At 43.4% G+C, this 18,994-nt stretch overlaps 1 long non-coding RNA gene across 1 annotated transcript in view; it reads right to left on the reverse strand.

The window, feature by feature from the left end:
• The window catches only part of LOC123601544, a 115,224-nt gene that overhangs the window by 7,658 nt on the left and 88,572 nt on the right, over window positions 1-18,994 (reverse strand). The window contains exon 2 of the long non-coding RNA XR_006714154.1: window positions 11,892-12,241. This is a non-coding gene — a long non-coding RNA (uncharacterized LOC123601544). The remainder of the gene's footprint in view (window positions 1-11,891; window positions 12,242-18,994) is intronic.

The raw sequence follows: 18,994 nt of genomic DNA on the forward strand, positions 1-18,994 counted from the left end.
CTATTTTTGAGAGAGAGAGAGAGAGAGACAGAGTGCGAGCCAGGAGAGAGAGAGAGAGAGAGAGAGAGCCAGGGAGGGGCGGAGAGAGAGAGAGAAAGGGAGACACAGAATCCGAAGCAGGCTTCAGGCTCTGAGCTGTCAGCACAGAACCGGACGTGGGGCTCGAAATCATGAACCGTGAGATCATGACCTGAGCTGAAATTGGACGCTTACAAAACTGAGCCACCCAGAAACCCCTCAGCTTCACTTTTTACATTTGTGCTTCTCTTGAGAAGCCTGGCTGGCTCAGTCGACAGAGCATGTGACCCTTGATCTCAGGATTCTGAGTTTGAGCCCCACGTTGGGTATAAAGAAAAAGAAAAATCTTTTTCTTTTAAGAAAAGAAATTCTTTCTTTTCACCCATTTCTTTTTCATTTCACCCATTTCTTTTTAAGAAAAATCTTAAAAAGAAAAATCTTTTAAAAAATGTGTGCTCCTCTTTCCTAGTTTCTGATTTTCTAATTTTGTTTACTCTCACTTGTCAATACAAATAATGGTTTGGTTATCTGACATCTAGACATTAATACCATCTACATGCATATTTATAATCTTAGTAGGCTGCTCACACTTTTTTTAAAAAAAAAAGACAGCCTTTACATTCTAACAGAGTTCATTTTCTTTAGTTCCTTTCAACGTAAACTCATCTAAAAGCACAAATTGTTGTCCTGGCAGTTATTAGTCTGGATTGATTAAGTTTGATCTCTGGGTTAATTTCACATGTAATCATATTATAGTTAGTCACACCTAGTGGCTCTATTAATTCAGATGTATTTGCACTTCCTTACCTATTAATTACAACCACCTCTGAAGACTGATTGGGTCTCAGCTACCGAAGAAAAGCAATCCCCATATATCAGGGAACAAATTACTGCCTCCCACGCTAGGAGAACTTGGTTGAGGCTCTGTAGGAATATTATTGATGACATCTTTATTCTCTTCCTTCTTTGCAGATGAATGGTGCACTGGCTAAATGAGCCAGAAATACCAAGGCCAGGTCTAAACAGACTGGCAGACCTTGCTTGGACCAGGAGCTGGAAAAGCAGCAGCAGGAGAGGCACCTATAGAAGATCTGTGCAAGTTGTATTTGTAAGAACTTAAAACTACGTATTTGGGTGAGGTCCACTTCATATAACTTATTCATCTTTCTCTCTGGATTTGAAGAATGTTCACTGAGTGAGCACTGGGTAAGCAGCAAATTTGGTCATGGGCTGGATAGAAAGGTTGAGGCTGGACCTGCACTTAATGAATAAATGCAGTACACATACTCAAAGTTTCCACTACCTCCCGCCTAAGTCCTAGCCCAAGCTTACTGAGGGAAGCACTATTTAGGGAGTGTTATTTGAAGGACATGTGGTTCCGTCTATTTCTCCACAAAATCAGTCTTTAATTTCTGCATTCAGGGAATTTCAAAACCCTATCTCCATGGCCCTTCAAAGCACTGTTTTCACAGAGGTGCAATTTTGTGTGTTGTCAGCTCATCTTGTGAAATGGAAACTACATTGAATTTACCATAAGATTTTTGTAGAGGACATTACAGTCTACATTTCTTAGTAGATGAAGCCCCACCCAAGAAAATTCTCTTTATTCTAGGTTACAAGAAAAGCTCAGCATCTCCTCAGAGAATACTGGAATCATATAATGGATTGTGTTTCCCTTTGCACTCTGGCCACTAGGAAGCTCAGAGTTAGTTTGGAAGCTCAACAACAGCAACTGTTTAGAATGTTACCATCTGCACACCTGCATTCTAACTCTCTTCTCCATCTTGACCATTTATTTTTAATGCATACCTTTATCTGATTTTAGTTTTAGCTAATGGTTTTTAGTTTATGTTTTTGTTTTTGCTAATATCCAATTTTGCCACGTGTCTAACATTGGAGAATATAATGGGATTTGAATACATAATAAACATCAAGAGTAACCTTGAAGACATTAACCACAAAAAATTGTGGGTATGGATGGAGAAAAGTAGGGATAGGGAAATAGGTTGGGCAGCCAGGAGGCTGATTGTATGTATATGTGTACCTCAATCTTCAGTATAACCCAAAGGCAAAATCATTATCTTCTCTACAGGTAGCACAGCCCTCTTGCCTGCCTCCAAGGCTTCCTATTTTCTCTATCCTAATGTTGTTGACCTTTCCTACACCCCCTCCCCCCCATAGCTCCAGGAAATTCCTGGGAACAAACTGAAGCCACAGAATCAAGGTGCTCTCTGCCATGGTTCTGAGGCCATTTCCACCAAGTCTCATCTCTGACCTGCACAAAGTCCTCTCCATGACCACCAGCTGGAGGTGGATCTGGAAAAGTCTTTTCTGCATGGCTGCATATGCTCCCGGAAGTTCTGAATGCAGCAAAGAATAAAGTGCAGTGGAACTGCTATTCCTTAAATGCTCCGATACATTTCATTCGATGCACCTTTTATTTACAGAGACACAGAGCCAGGCACTGTGGGGTGATCCATAGGGGAGACAAGATTGGATCTCTAGAAGTTGTGGGACCAATAGTATTGTCTATTACATCCCAACTTTTAAATATTTTTGGCCCTGGAAATTCTTTGCCCAACAAAATCATGCAGATTTGCCTTAGGGGAAAAGAACAGAGCTGGCTGGAGTGGACTAGGCTTTCAGGACTGCTCAGCCGCATGTCCCTTTGCCTCAAACTCCTTCACCTCTGGGTGGAACCCTGGGGTTCCTTGGAGAAGAGCCTGAAAACTACTAACATGGTAGTACCAAGTGGTGAATTGTCTGGGTTGGAATCCTGACTGTAACTCACGAGTGCTTGGTCCTGGGGAAGATACTTCACTTCTTGGACCCTCAGTTCCTTCATGCGTAAAATGGGGGCTGAAATGGTGCCCACTTCACTGGAAGTTGTGAAGTTTAAGTGAGCTAATGTATATAAAGTATTCGACATGTTAATTTAATAGCGCCACTCAGTCAATAAGTGATGAGTACTAAGAAGCTATCGCTATTAGTCCTGTTAAGGACTTCTTGCTATTAGTCTTTTCAATGAACTGCAAGTTACTGAATTCAGTAAATGAGCTACATCAGCCTCTGTCAATCTGAGACCTCTCAAGGAGGAAATCGTTTTTCCAGTCAGGGAAATGGTTATAAACGCAGCCAAAATTATCAACCTGCATGTCGAGCATCAGCGAATGGTAAGAGGTTTTTTAAAAAAAATCACCAATAAAATCATGCTTGGATCTTTCAAAAAGCAATGAAAACCATTTGACTCCACAAGCCTCTGTTCCCTTTTCTGAAGAATGGAAGGCAATGAACCTCAGTCCCCCAGTTTGGGGGAGGTTCAAATGACGTCTTGAATGTGCCAAGCGTCTTTCGAGCTATTTGTCAAAAAGCCCCAAGGAGCCTTTGGCACCTAGTAGACATCAGTAAATATTTGTTGCTTCTGAATTCTTCCCATCTGGGAAGCTCTCCAACGTCCTGGAATCCCTAGCTCTCCCACCAAGCAGGTCAGAAAAGCGACTTAAAGGATTCATTTCAATGTCCATTTTTCCACTTTCCCCCTGAAAACCCACTTACAATGCTGCCAACTTTCTCATTTGGCTTTTTCTGGCCTGGTTGCATCTTATTAAGGGTCACTTCATTCATCAGCATAAGGAAGACTCCATTCTGTCAACAGGAGAGGAAGGGCTGGGTCTCCAGTCACAGGGCAACAGAGAGGCGGGTGAAGAGAAGGATGGGAACAGCCACAGGACACATTTAATTAATAAAAAGCTGCAGTTGAAAAGGCCCAGAATTTCCAAACAGCCCTTCATTCTTATATTACCTGCCCTCCCCCTACCCCCAACCAGCTGATCTTTGGATGGTGAGGAAGCAGGTGCTAGTTCACAAAGCCTGTTCATTTATTCACTCATCCATTCAATTACTCATTCATTCACAATTATTTCTTAAGTGCCTATTCTGTACTGGGGGTCTTATGCAGAGCAAAAAGTGGACACCCACTTCCTGTCCTCAGGCAACTTACAGCTTAGGGGTAAGGCGGGAGCACACACATCAATCAATTGGTCACAACTGTGATCAGGGCTATGATGCTATTCTGGGAAGGCTCCCGGTAAGTGACACTTGACCTGAGATCTGAAGGAGCCACTGGAGGAAATGGGGGGTGATAGCAGGAAGTGGGGAGAAGGTTCAAAAGAACATCATATGCAAAGGTCCTACAGAATGAAGAACATCTTTTGGGACATAGAGAGGCAAAATTAAGAAAGTGCCTTACTTTTTGACGGGACCCTTAGGTTGGGGACACAGTGGTCCCCATGTGGAGCCAAGCACTCAGGCAGGAGTCAGCCAACGCCAGTTCTAGTCCTGGTCCCGTTGTTGGTCAGTTCCTTCTTGGACCTCAGTTTGCCAGCTGTAAAATGGGACTAAGACCATTCTTGTAGCTTTATGATGAGAACGACAAGTGGAACGTGTGGTTGTCACCGAGAGGCTGGGCAGATGCGTCACGACCAACCCCCTCCCCCACGGACGCGGGTCAGAGTTGGGGTTCAGAGCTAAGATCCAGGGCGAGTAACCGGCCGCCTCAGCGGGCTCGAGGTCGTCCTCTCCTCCCGCCCGTCCGCAACATATGCGCGAAGGAAAGTGCTACGAACGCCAAACGGCCGCCCCCCCCGCCGGCGCCATCTGCTCCGCCGCGCTCGCCCGCGCCCGCCCGGGTCCCGCAGAACCGCGGCAGCTGCGCGCCCAGCCTCCGCCCGCTCCGCGCAGCCGGAGCCGCGCGTCCGGTCCGCGCCCGCCGCGCCCAGGACGGCACCCTCCGCCAGGACAGCGCCATCCCCTGGGTGGAGGGGCGCTCGACCTCCGGAAAAGCACGTCCTGCCTGGGCATCCCAGGAAAGCATAATGCCTGGCTGCGGAGGCAGATAAGCCTGGGGTCTAACATCAACTGTAAAACTGACTGCATGTGTGCTATGGGGCAAGTCACTCCTGGCCTCTGTTTTATCTTCTGCGAAATGGGTATAATACGACCTGTCGTCTAGGATTGCTAGATGGATTAAATAGGAAGTCTTATGAAAAGCGTTTAGCACAATGTCTGGCATATAAGTGAAACTTCATTGCTATTGATTTTATTCAAAGCCTGCCTTCCTGGGGCTTTATGGTCACTGGCTGGATTTCTGTAGCTCCTTTAAATTTTAGCTTGCTCCCACATTTCCTCCTCTCTCACCCTTTTTGTCAAGCATGGATGCAGAGGCAGAAAGATGCTGCTGCTTTTTGGAACACTGCCTGCCAGTGAGTGGCCGGGGAACTGGGGGATCCCTGGATTCCTCACCCTCTCCTGACCATGAATGAGGTGCAGTTTGCAAAGATCTTTGGATGATTGCCCAGAAACACCCTTTTGCTCTAAAGCCCACTGCAGGACCAGCCCAAACAGTGACTGATAAGAAGGCAGAGTAATAACAAAAGGTGAAAGGAGAACAGGAAAACAAGAAATGAAGACACTCCGAGTCAAGAGGGACTGCATTTGTTACATGATAGATGGATCATTCCCAGACTTTACCTAATGCAAAGGTAATCAGAAGGCATGGGTTTTAGTCAAAAGTCTGTCGCTTACTAGCTATGTTACTTTAGGCAGTTGAGTTAACAGATGTACATTGAGCACCTACTCTATGTGCCAGGTGCCATTCTAGGATGTGAGATTACAAAAGCAAACAAGACCCAGACCCGAACCTCAGGAGTTTGCAGTTTAATGGGAGTCAGACAAGCATGGGTGCCTTGGCAGAAAGTGCTTTAGGGCTCCAAAGGGAAGCTTGTCAACATTCTAGGGGTGTAGGGGCAAGTCACTGAGCCGCACTGTCCTAATTTTCCCCGTCTGAGGCTGGGGTCTAACCGTGATAAGTAGAAGCTCATTCTTTCTTCACCCCTGTAACCTCACCTCCTACCCTATCCCTAAAGTCTAGCACATTTGCCCTGCCTCAGCATCCAAGCAGCTGCTGCAATTCTTTAAGACTAATAGGAGGAAAACACTAGAAAACACAATATACAGAAAACCATCGTACAACATAGGAGATGTGAATCGTTGATACAAACACTGATGTCAGAGATTACCTGCTACACTCTAAGGTACTCTGGGTGCTGCACAGTAGCAGGTGATGGTGGGTGTGGGAGAAGGTGAAGGGGAGGGTGACGTGTGGTAGTGGAAGGGGAGGATTTGCCTCTCATGGGAGAACTGAGTTATACAAGGGCCCTCAGTCATCTGGTTGCTTTTAACAAATATGTACTAGGCATATGCTCTGGGCTACACGGTGAACAACAGACTGAAGCCCCTACTCTCAGGAACTTATCTGCTCCTAGTGGGAGTTCAGAGTGGAATCAAATAATTTAAAAAACTACGCAGCGGTTGATGGTAAGTGCTCTAAGGAAGACAAATAGAGGTTAGGGAATAATGGTCAGTGCCCCTTTATGTGGCATCTCAGCATGCTAATCACAGTACTCAGAGAATTTTTGGTCTGAACCTAACTGTCTTTTTGAAGGGAAGCAAATCATGAATATCTAACTCTAGGTAATATGTTTAATTCACCCCAGCTTTTCTGAAATGGTCTTAGATTATATAGGCAAAATGAACATTTAAAAACTACCCTTAATCTCATTCAGACTCAACCAATGCAACATATTAATATATATCCTTCCAGAGTCTTATCTATACATATACTATATATTTCTCCCCAGTTCCCTTACTTGCAAAATGAGCAAGATTATTCTTGACTTATGTTCACTTGAGGAAAGTAGAGATACACAGCAGCTAGAACCCTAAATGTTTCATAGCTTAGTAATATAGCTCCCTTTTTTTCTGACTCAAGCCTTGCCTCCCCCACTGTACCCTAAGTAACCACCATCTGTGCAAGTCAGACCCGAACCGCATTTCCACCACCATTTGATAGATGCCAATGAGACTCCATTGCAGTTTGCCCCAGCCGATGATGGTTTCGAGAGATGAGCTGGAGATGATACGGCTAACGTTAAAATGGCAATCCCACAGCAGGGGGTCTCAAGCATTACGGAGTTTAGAGAGACCCTTTTAGAGTATTCTTTTCATGGCTCCTTCTCTCTGGGAACAGACCTTCTGCCAAGGTGGGTAAGTCAGGATGAATTTTGAGGTCAGCAGCTACCCTGGAAACATCAGTCCCTCTGATCTCTAAGCCATTTGCTAAGTGTGACTCCATCATGCAACATTGTTATGACTCCATCATGTCAACAACCATGTATTGAATTCATGCCATGCATCAGATGGGTGTCCACTATTCTATGAACTAGAGATACAGTAGCAAAGAATATAAATATAGTTTCTCAGTCTAAGAGCCTGGAAACACCAGCTTTCCTTATGAAAGATTTTCCCTCAGGACCCCCAATGTCTTTTCTGGCGACTTGGCTTCCATAAGAGTACTAGGAAATCCATCAGATATAACTTTGTGTGTCATAATCCCAACTGTGGACCAAATTCTAGTCTTTATTTTCAAAAGCACCTTGGCTCTCACTATATTTGACTTAAAGCCTTGGACTCCAGAGCCATACTGCCTGGGTTCAAGTCCTGACCCTGCTCACTCTAGTTACTGAGCTTGGCCAAGCTACTGAATCGTTCATGCCTGGGTTGGGTCATTTGCAAAATGGAATAATAGTAATAGTCAACATGATCTGGTGCTTACCATATGCCTGGCAGTGCTCCAAGTACTTTAGATATATTAACCCGAGGTCCTCACAATTCTACAAGGTAGGCACTATTGTACCCCATTTTACAGATAGGAAACTGAGCCACAGAGACGTCAAGTAATTGCCAGTTGTGAAACTCTAATTTTATGAGATTGTTTAAGGATTTAAATAAGGGGCATGGAAAGTGGTCAATTAATTCCTTCTCCTATTATTATTATGGTAATTTTAAGTGGAAAAAAAAAAGTAGGCAAATCTCAACTATGAGGAAAATAGCATAGAAAAATCTAGAAGGAGGGGCGCCTGGGTGGCTCAGTCAGTTAAGTCTCTGACTTCAGCTCAGGTCATGATCTCACGGTTTGTGAGTTCAAGCCCCGCGTCGGGCTCTGTGCTGACAGCTCAGAGCCTGGAGCCCTCTTCGGATTCTGTGTCTCCCTCTCACTCTGCCCCTCCCCCTTTCATGCTCCGTCTCTGTCTCTCAAAAATAAACAAACGTTAAAAAATTTTTTTTAAAAAAAGGAGAGAAAAATCTAGAAGGAAATTTATTAAAACACTAATAGTGTTTGCCTCAGGATAGTGAGATGATTATAGGTGATTATATGTGACATTTTTCATACTTCTTTAGACTTTCATAAAAGCTTTCCGAATTATTTTACTGTGAGTAGTATTTCTTTAATATTCAGAAGGAAATAATGCTAAAATTCATGGGAGAAAATAAATTTGGGAAGCTTCTCCTCTGGGTCCTGATGACAGCTGTACGTTCCCCTCCTTGAGGGTGCAGGGCCCTCGTCTGAGCTGGTGACCCCCACTTTCAGGGGCGGGAGGGGGCCTCAGGCAACATCCGCTTCCCCGGTGAATCACAGATCCCATTACTCACTTAGCTTCATTACATCTTTAATTATGACCTTTTAGTCTGAGTGAAAAAGAAGTATAATTTTACTTTAAGAGATATGCCAGGCCTACGCTCCCAACATTTCCAGGTTTCATGGAAATTGCAGGGATCATAGAAATTTAACCTGATAATTACTTCAATATTTCAAGGCACACAGTTTTACTCTCTCAGAATAATTATGGGTTGTTGTTTTTTTTTTCCCTCCCAAATTCTTTTATTTCTCCGTTATTACAGGTTATGCTCATTTCTGTTGTGTATGCTTGGAGACACAGAAGAATGCAGGACATCCTTATGCACTCTGGTCTGTAGCACCTTATTGTTAATTTTTGTTCTTTTATTTTCTCCCATTATTATTTCTCTTAGACTATAAGTTTTATGTGGGCAAGGAAAACACATACTTGGTTCACTCTGTCCCCAGTGCCTAAAACGGAACTTAGCACATAGTAGACATGAAAAAAGCATTTGTTGAATGAACACCTGAAGGAATATATTTTTAAGTGATTATATTATTTGCATTTGTTGTATTATAAGGAAATCTTGGTATCATCAAACTCTTGTTGGGTGCCTACAATGCAAAGGCAGTGTAAGATCCACCATATGCCAGGTAGTAAACCCTTGGAGCCAGAAGTGCTTCAGAGTTCAAGAGTTTCCAAATTGTATGAAGGCCATTTTATCTAACTCTTAGCAACCACTGAGCCAGCCTCCTGTGACTAAACAGCAAATGCATGTATTTTGCTGTGAAAATGTATGAATATACCCAGTAAGCGGGACAAATAAAAACTATAACCGTAAATCAGCTCAGGTGAGTTTTTGGTGCTAAACAATTCAAGTCAGGTCCAGTCCTGCTGTCAAATGAGTTGGAGGAACTTCTGGTTGTTGGCAGTTTGGCATTGCCGGTGAAGAAGGAAGGAGATGATCACGGTGGAAGTTAAGAAGGAAATCATCAAGAAGTACGAACAAGGTACGCGAGTGGCCGAAATTGCAGGATTTTACAAGTCTGTGTCTGCCTCTCGTTTGCAGAGGAGGCAGAGAGAAAGGCAGAGGAATCTTTCACTTCAAATGAGATTAGGGAGATAGTGTAAAATGTGGGAAACGGTGCAAAATTTTGTAGAAAAGCACCACGCGAATAAGGCTGTAGCAGTGCTAGTGATGAATCTTTTTAATGACAATGCAATGTCACATTTCCACCAAATCCTTAAAAGGAGGCAAAAGCAAGTGTCATTGGATAGGTCCTTTGTTATATTTGCATGAATAGAAAAAGATTCAGTTGAGCCAATAGAGAGCAGTGATTCCATTAGGGAAAGTCGTCCTACACAATAACCCTCCTGTCTTCTGTCTCCCTCACACCAGCCACGAAGGTTTTCAAAGGTAAGTGCAGGTTATTTTTCTTTATATTTTGTATTCTCTTTATTATTTTGTATTATATTACAGTTTTGTCATCATTTTTATATGAATATTTTTGGGTTGTGGAATGAAACATCTGAGTTTCCATTAGTTCTTATGGGGAAATTTGCTTTGATGTACAAGTGCTTTGGATTACAAACATGTTTCCAGAACGAGTTATGCTCACAGACCAATGTTTTATTGTGTTTACTGGGCACTCATTGTGGGTCAGGTTTTTACATATTAACTCTTAAATTCTCGTAACAACCCTGTGTGTTAGGCCCTGTTATCATTCTCCCTTACAAATGGGAAAACTGGAGACAAAGAATGTAAATAATTTGTCCAAGATTACAGCCATTCAGTGGTGGACCTGGATGAAGCAACACTGGCTGTGGGTTTCAAGCACTGGGTTGGTCACGTCCCCTTTTTTCTGCACAGGGGCCATTGTATACACTCCCACAGATGTTGACTGCAGGATAGTATTAATAAACTCTTGTCATATACTGTATTTAATGTAACTGGCAATAAGGCAGCAGAGGAACAGGTCTATATCTGCAGGCAGCCAGACCTAGAATGAGGCAAAGCATTCCTAAGCTTACTCTCGTATGGAAAAGCAAAGGACTATCCATAGGTGTTTTGAAGTGACAAAAAATACACTAGTGCCAGTTATGGGCACCTTCCAATGTTCTGAAAAATCACTGATTTCTACCAAACACTGTGGCCTGAGACTGAGCATCCGAGCAAGAGAGATGATCACCCACAATCCTGCAGCGAGCAAGAGAGAGAGAGAGAGAGAAGAACCATTGACTCAGTTGTGATCATGTGATATTCCGCATCACGTACTACTCGTATTGTAAGACATTGCTTGTTTATCAAGTGAAAATTTATTAGAAATGTTTGCTCATCTTGTGGAACACTCACAGAACAAGTTACTCACAATCCAAAATTTTACTGTATTAGCTACTAACATATTACCTCATTTTGTGAGGCAAACAGCTGGGGAGACATACACGATTTTGGTCATTTGACAGGTGGGGAAACAGGAAGCTGGGCCGCTTGAGAACCTGGCTCATGGTCACACAATGGGAAACTGACAGGGCGAGGATTTGAAACTCCAACTACAGTATCTTGCCCATTACATGAGCTCACGTAAATTCTTGTATCCATTCAAGATTCCTTTTGTCAGCTGTTACTCTGCTTTTCCCTCTCCAGTATGGAATTTTTGAGGGAAAAAAATGAAAAGCCTAGGAAAATTAGAAAGTGTTTAGACATGCATTTTATTAGCAGATTCCCTCTCTTCTCTCTCCTTCTTTCTTTCTCTTTTTGTTGAAAAGCAAGAGGCAGAAGAACTTGGCACCATTTCCATCATGTCGATTCTTCTGGGTTTCTCAAATGTTGCGATCCCTGGAAAGCCGGGATTCATGCTTACCTCCACTCTTCATTAAGGCGGCCGTGGCCACGAGCTAGGGAAGGCAGGCTGCTGGTGCAGTGGGTGGGCGTGCTGAATAACACCCGGACCACAGCTGGGGCTGCCCTTGTCAGAGTGCCAGCCTGCCTTACCCAGTCTGTTCTCGCCCGCTACCTGGCCCTCGCCCATCTGCTGCAGAATTCATAAAGTGCTGAAGATCACAAACATCTGAACCTATTATAGGTAACATACTTCAATTACATTCTGATTGTGGGCTTGGCTTCCTCCAACCTTGGTCTCTAATGGCACAGGATCAAAGTCTTCCCCACAAAAAAGGCACTAATCTCTAGGTAGTTCCATCATTTGGGGGGTGCTTAGAAAGAAGCCATTCTCCTATATGCTATGTGCTTTGTATTATTCGGTTACCTGGCAGGGGTACCTACAGATGTAAAGAAAAGATCTGAGAGAGAGAGAGAGAGAGAGAGCGCTGATTTAAAGTCCTCTCATAGGAACTTACCATGTTAGTTGAAATGACCTTCATTCTCCTGAGGGTTATCTGTCCTGGTTGTTGACTTAGATCATGCAATCTGTGACCACTCTTCCAAGGACATCAAAGAATAAACTGCCCACATGTCCTCAGTCTACTGCTTCCACATGTCCCTGCCTTGCCCCTGCCAGGGAGCCCTGGGCAACATTACTTGGGGGTGGTACCCCGAGTCAAGGCAGACCACAGGTGGCTCCAATGAGAAGCCTGGTGAGGACGACATCTCAGCCTGTTTGAGGCTACTCTCACTTCTCTTGTTTACTGGGCTTGCAAACGAGCAGTTAAAAGACGCACAGCAGTGTCCAGCTGGGCCATAGTAAAGCCTGAGACAAAAGGAAAAAGCAGTCTTATCGGCACAGCTCTTATTTAACCTTTTGAGATTTTGTACACGTGGAATTTTGGTGTTAACTTTTATTTTTCAAAAATGTTGCCTCGAAACCTGATTTCTCTGGAGTACTGGGTTTTTCTGGCGATCCCTTTTGGCACCCAGACTGGATACACACCAGCTGAGGAGTGAGGAAGCTGGACTATATGCACCAACTCCTGCACCTCACTGGTTGCAGGTTGCCTGGGGCGTATTAATGAACTCTGACACTTCCAGCCTGCCCTGTGTGCAGGTTAGACAGGTGCCGTCAGCATCAGGCAGTATCCATTTTGGACCAGTCACTGTGGCCAGAGAAGTATGTTTAGCCACAGAAGTCCTTTCCAAAAACTATATGGTTTGAAGGAGCATATCCCACAGCTGAACTTGGAGTGGCCTTGGGACACATGGGCACCTTACATAGTCAATGCCTTTCTCTTTCTTCCTCAAGGCAGTTTAAATTTCGTCACCTGAAACCAGAGTCCTGATTCTTGCTGGCAATGGCTGAGGATACTGTGGTTCTTCCAGCTTATTAAGGTAGGGACAAAATAGGGGTAAGGGGCCAGCAGAGTGTTCCTATGCGTGGACCGTCTTCAGGACACTACCTCTCCAACTTGTAGGGGAAGAAATTGGGGGAATCCAAGGTCACACTAGTAACTAGGATAGCAACAACATTAGACTTTCATGGCACTTTACAGTTACAAATCCCTTTCAATCTGTTTTTTTTTTTCCTCACGAAGGCTTAGAGGTACAGGGAAGGCAAGCTGTGGAGCCCCCATTTCAGAGAAGAATGAACTAAGCTCCAAGAGGCCCAGCGATCCATGTATAGCTAAGGGATGGCAGAACACCTTGCCTTCTACTTCACCATCCTCAAGCCAACAGAGACACAGAACAACGGCGCCTATCTTAAAGCAGACTCTTTTCCTTTCCTTCTGTAAATGTAAACTTCAGTTTACTGGTTCCGTTCCATGCATTCTATAAGGAGTGACAAGTGAGTGAGTTGGTGCTTCTCAGGAAAAGGGACCTTCTCTTTGTCACCTTCAAATCTGTAGCTCCAGCACGTCCTGGCAGGAACAAGTGCCCTGTTGGCATCTGTTGAATTGGATTAACACTGAGGAGGGAGCAGCTCATACCAGAATGTTGGACCTTTTAGAGGCAAGACTGTAGTGGTAAGAAGAGTTACACCCTCCATTTACCGAACATGTACTGTGCCCAATGCTCAGCTGTTTCATACCCATGGGAAGTAAATGTTCTTGTTGTTTTACAGATCAGGAGAGTAAAGATCAGGGAAGAGGAAGGATCTCACTCAGGGCCAGGGGAGGGATGAAAACCCAAGCCTTCCTGACTCCCAGACCTGCTTTCCTAAACCACACGTGCTCTGTCAACTCAGAAGCTACTCAGTGCCACATTGCAGTTCAATGTAAGAGGCTCGATAAAATAGTCCAGTCTTACTGAAGGAGTTCCTTTTCCTCTCCTGCCTTCCAGGCGGGCTCCAGGGTTATTTCATACTTTTGCATACAAAATCTAGAGCAAAATGGGGGAGGAGAAGTAGCAGGAGTTCTGGAGTTAGGGCAGGATGGAGGCAGTTGACACAAGTTTGAAGGAAGCATGTCTGTGAGAGTATGGGATGTGAGGTGACCAGGAGAAGAAAAAGGGGTACAAGAGTGTTGCTGGGGGTTAGGAATCAGATTCCCGTGGAATCTGTAGATATGTACAATTATTTTTGGCTCCTTTGGAAGATGTACTTTTATTTATTTATCTTTAAAGGCTTATTTATTTTTGAGAGAGAGAGGGAGGGGAGGGGCAGAGAGAGAGGGAGACAGAAGAGCCGAAGCGGGCTCTGTCTCTGCTCACAGCAGCGAGCCCAATGTGGGTCTCGAACTCACTAACCATGAGATCATGACCTAAGCTGAAGTTGTACACTCAAGTGACCCTGGAAGATGTACTTTTAAATGCCAAACTGTTCAGGACTAAAGCGTGTGGGTCAATGGGATGTCATAGGAAGGTGACAGAGCCACTGGAGGTATCCAGGCTGAGGCTGGGCAACCCCTTAGTGGGAACGTTGTTGAGGGGCTCCCAGCATTGACTGGAGGAGGGCTGGACAGCTACAACTTTCTGATTTTTGTTTATCTCCGCAACTCCCATCCTGGCTAAGCATGGAGGCAACCCAGCCAATTTGCTCATCCCTGCCACATGCTGTCCCTCTCCTGACTTATCAAACGTTAATCAGTCCCCACCTCCCACCCCATCTTAATTATTTGCAATGATCCGTGATAGACAAACAACTCTGCAGCTTGAAATCCCCCCATCAGGCAAATATTAAATTATTCACATCTTTCTTGCAGATTTTTCACGAAGTGAGTTGGTAATCAAATGACTCTCAAGTGCCTTTACCATTTTATGGTGGCGACCCTGCCCTTCCCCTTAATGTGTGTATCTTCATGCCTCAGCTACACTGAGTGTTCTCCTTTCCTGTTTATGTTTATTTTGGAAGCAAAATGTGTTTACAAAATCAGTTAAAAAGTGTTAATGATCAGTTTCCAGAATGCTAATGTGAATCCAAATTACTTTCACATGAATCAAGACAAATTTTAAAATGCCATTTGATCATAAGCTGTTTTAAATTTGTGTTACAAGTAGCGCAACAAATCTGAACACATGCCTTTTTAAAAAAGAGCAGTTTAAAATAACCATTCTGATGGCATGAGGAAGTTCAGATAAAAAATTTCCTCTGACAGGGAAAGAAGTTAACTTTTGGGCATTCACATGGGAGGAGGTGGGGGGGGGGACATACACCCAGAGGAAAAATATCATTTATAATTGTTAAAAATAGGATAGAGCTGTGAAACTTACATGGTTTTCATTCATCTTGTTTATTATTATTTTCCCAGTGTCCAAAAGAGGAAATGTGCCTGGCACGTTGCAGGCACATGACAGTATTTGCAGAATTCATGGACAAGTAAAATCAGTTTCACAAATTATAGAATTTAATATGAGATTTTATTCTCTCTGATATAAAAATTATGAAGTTCATGGCAAGTTAGAATAGAAAATTGAGAGCCACATCTTGCAAAACTACTGATTCCATATTCAGATAATATGCCTCGTGCTTGTGCATGCTGCCCCATGTGGGTTACCCAGTAAAGTTGCTCACAGCACTGGGGGGCCTGATCGTCTGGGACACAGGCACAGTGTTGGTTTCGGCGTGTCCTGTGCAGAGTCACAGCTGCTGTCCACCTGAATTTACTGGAATGCATTTTTTTCAGTGGGTCCATCACTAGCGATAATGGAAATGGAGGCAGTGAGGTGGTCCAGTGCCACTGCTGGGCTGTTAGAAGTCATCTTCTCCCGAATCAGACAATCTAGGACCAGCTTTCCAGAGGTCCGAGGGGTCTAGGGGAAGACAGATCTGGGGTAGAGGGAGAAAGCAAGGGCTTTTGGAGAGACTTCCACCTCCTGCCCAAGCATCCCTGTCTTGCTTTGACTTGCATACTAGGTTACAAGGTAAGATTTTCTTTGATAAAAATCTTCAGGTGCTATTTTTTTTTTAAAGCGTTTAGAATATTTATCTACACAGCCAAAAGTGCTAGCAAAAGATAAGTCCAGGGATATGGATCCAGCTCCCCAAGGAACTGCCGATCTTGAGTTAATGTACGTGTGTGTGCAAAGCTGTGCCTTCATTAGAAACAATATAGCTTCAGAATCTCTAGGCCATTTCACAAAAACTCCCCATGTCCCTGTTTTGGAATATGCCCATGTCATGGGTTTGGTTCCTACTCAGAGGAACACGTAAAAGTGGGGAAAATTTGACTTCCATGTTTCCCAGTGTTCTAAATGTTCCCATTTCTGGGCTGGCAAGGGTTCTTCTGCTCTTGGCGCCCAGACCAGAATCTGATAAGTCCATTCATGAGCAGGTTTGAGAGTCCAAGTCTATGCCTTAAAGGGACAAGTAATGGTTTCAGACCAAGGGATTTGTTGGTCAGGAGAAAATGGTAGCTAAGAAGCCTGGGGGATGGGGAGCCCTTCCTGGAAAGCCCTGGGAACCAGAACCTGCTCCATGTCCTTGGGTCATCCCCTAGACACCAGACAGGAAAGACCTAGCTGGATGCCACAGTGACCCAGTTGTCTCTCTCAACCCACTGAAGCAAGAACAATATGAAGGGAAATAGCTTTGGAGTCAAGCTGACTTGGGTCACAACCCAATCTATAAGAGCTCTGTGACCCTGAGTTGCTAAGGTCACCATTCCAAACTGTGGGTTTCTTCAACTGTAAAAACATGGTAAAAAAATGCATTCTTCCCACTAGGTTATTCCAAAACTTAAAGTAATGTCTGGAAGGTTTTTGACAAATTGTAGGTACTCAATAAATCATAGCTATAACATATTCTACTGTCTCCACACTGTATTGAAAGGACCTACTTCTAGTGGAGTCTACTTCTAATGGGGAGACATTTTTGGCTTTTAAGTAAAATCTACAGAATATCTACATTATGCTGGGGGTACCTGGCTGCCTCAGTCGGTTAAGCGTCGGACTCTTGATTTCTGCTCAGATCATGATCTCATGGTTTGTGAGATTGAGCCCCACATGGACCTCCGTGCTGACAGTGCATAGCCTTCTTGGGATTATCCTTCTCTCTTTCTCTTTCTGACCCTCCTTTGCCCGTACTCTCTTTCTCAAAATAAATAAATAAACATGAAAAAACTGTTCTTCAATTTACACTATGTTGGATGGAATATGTGCTTTAGAGAAAAATAGAGTGGGAAAGAAGGATTCAGAACACTGGGGCTAGGGGGTCTGAGGGGAAGCCCCATATCTGGTTATAAGAATGAGAAAGAATTTCTTTCTCAAATTATCTTTCTCTTCTTCATGAAAGATATTTTTACTGCCAAATAAGAATAAATAGTAAAGGAAAGCAGAGTCTGGAAGACACTCACAAATGTTGTCCTGTGGAGGCAGCTGGTGTGCTGTTATGATGTGGGACCTCAGGTCTTGAGTTTTAGTTTGTCATTTTCAAAAAGAAGTCCTGATTGTCACTGCACCTATCTTTGACTTTATTTCCTTACCTCTAAATTGGACATAATAATCACTGTCTTTTGTACATGAGATGAAGAAAACTTCTCACTTCAGCATAACAAGCAAGGGTCAGGGTGTGGCCACTGCAAGCTGCTATCCCAGGAGACAAAACTACAGAAGATACAAAGGAAATAGCCCACTCCTCCTTTCTACACACACACAGACCCACACACATTTTCTCTCTCTGTCTCTCTCTCTCTCTTGCAAATTGTCAGGAGACTATAGATATTGTCCTCTGAAATGAAAGTTATCCTAAGGCCAAGGGAACAGACTTGCATTGAGATGGTCCAGAAGGAGCTCTTCCATCAGGAATGGCTAACTTACCACGTCCCCTAATGGTGCCATCTTGATTTGTGGATTTCAGCACTGTCCAGGCTCCAAGGGACCATTGACTGGTTGCAAGTTGCTGACAAGCGAATGCTTGGTCCTGAGCTGTATATATTTACTGTACCATATAAATAATAAACACTAATAACTCACTTTATCCCTTACGATTTCCCCATCCGTTTCCTGGCCATTTCTGGACCTTTCATCACATACCAGATTGTGTGGCTGACTTTTATTGCTGGCTGCTCATGCAGGGTGAGAAATCATTGTTGCCTCATAAATAGCTAGCATCATTTTTTTTCTCTCGTTGAAAAGTTATTCCAATTCAACCTAAATTTCCAGCAACCAGGAAGTGTTTAAATAAATCATCCTCCATCCATTTGATGAAATTATGTAACCATTAAGAATCATGATTTTGAAAGCTATTCAACAGTATAGGGACAAAAAAGCACACATCATAATGTTAGGTGAAAAAAGCAATACAGAAAACCATATATCCAGCATGATCCAATGTTGCACGTGCATTTCTATGTAGATTTACGTGTGTACATTAAAGAGATGGCAAGAAAATGCTTGAAGTGTCATTTCTGAATAGGATGATTGTAGTGATTTTTTTTTCCTGCACTTTTCAAATTTTCCATGGTATACTTTTAGAATCTGAAAATAGGGTTATCTCTTTATTAAAAATTATTTTAAAACAACATTTCAATTAGTTTACTCAAACATTTTATTTCTTTGTTTAAAACATTTCAAGTTGTTTGACAGATGAACATGGGGAAGGGAAGGAAAAAAAAGATAAAAACAGGGAGGGGAACAAAACATAAGAGACTCTTAAATACAGAGAGCAAACTGAGGGTTGCTGGAGGGGTTGTGGGTGGGGGATGGGCTAAATGGGTAAGGGGCATTAAGGAGGGCACTTGTTGGGAGCACTGGGTGTTATGCATAGGGGATGAATCACTGGAATCTACTCCTGAAATCATCATTGGACTATACGCTAACTTGGATGTAAATTTAAAAATAATTTTTTTTTAAAAAAGGGAAAAAAAATAGACCAAATTAAAACAAAAAAATCTCAAGCTGTTTGAAATCACACAACAATAAAAACACGAGCCCTGTTGCCGGCCTAACAGACGGTTGCCAAACGGGGTGAGATCAGGGGCAGCCTCTGTGAAATCCGCACGATATGGCTCACTCTTATTTGGAGGCTCCTAGTCAGGCTTTTTGTTCTAATTTTTTCCCCTCTAAATATGAAAAATTCTATCTATACACTTGCACGGCCCTACATATATAGACATATGAAGTGTATTTTCTGGTC

The sequence above is a fragment of the Leopardus geoffroyi genome, chromosome D1, assembly GCF_018350155.1.
Source record: "Leopardus geoffroyi isolate Oge1 chromosome D1, O.geoffroyi_Oge1_pat1.0, whole genome shotgun sequence".
Lineage (NCBI taxonomy): Eukaryota > Metazoa > Chordata > Mammalia > Carnivora > Felidae > Leopardus > Leopardus geoffroyi.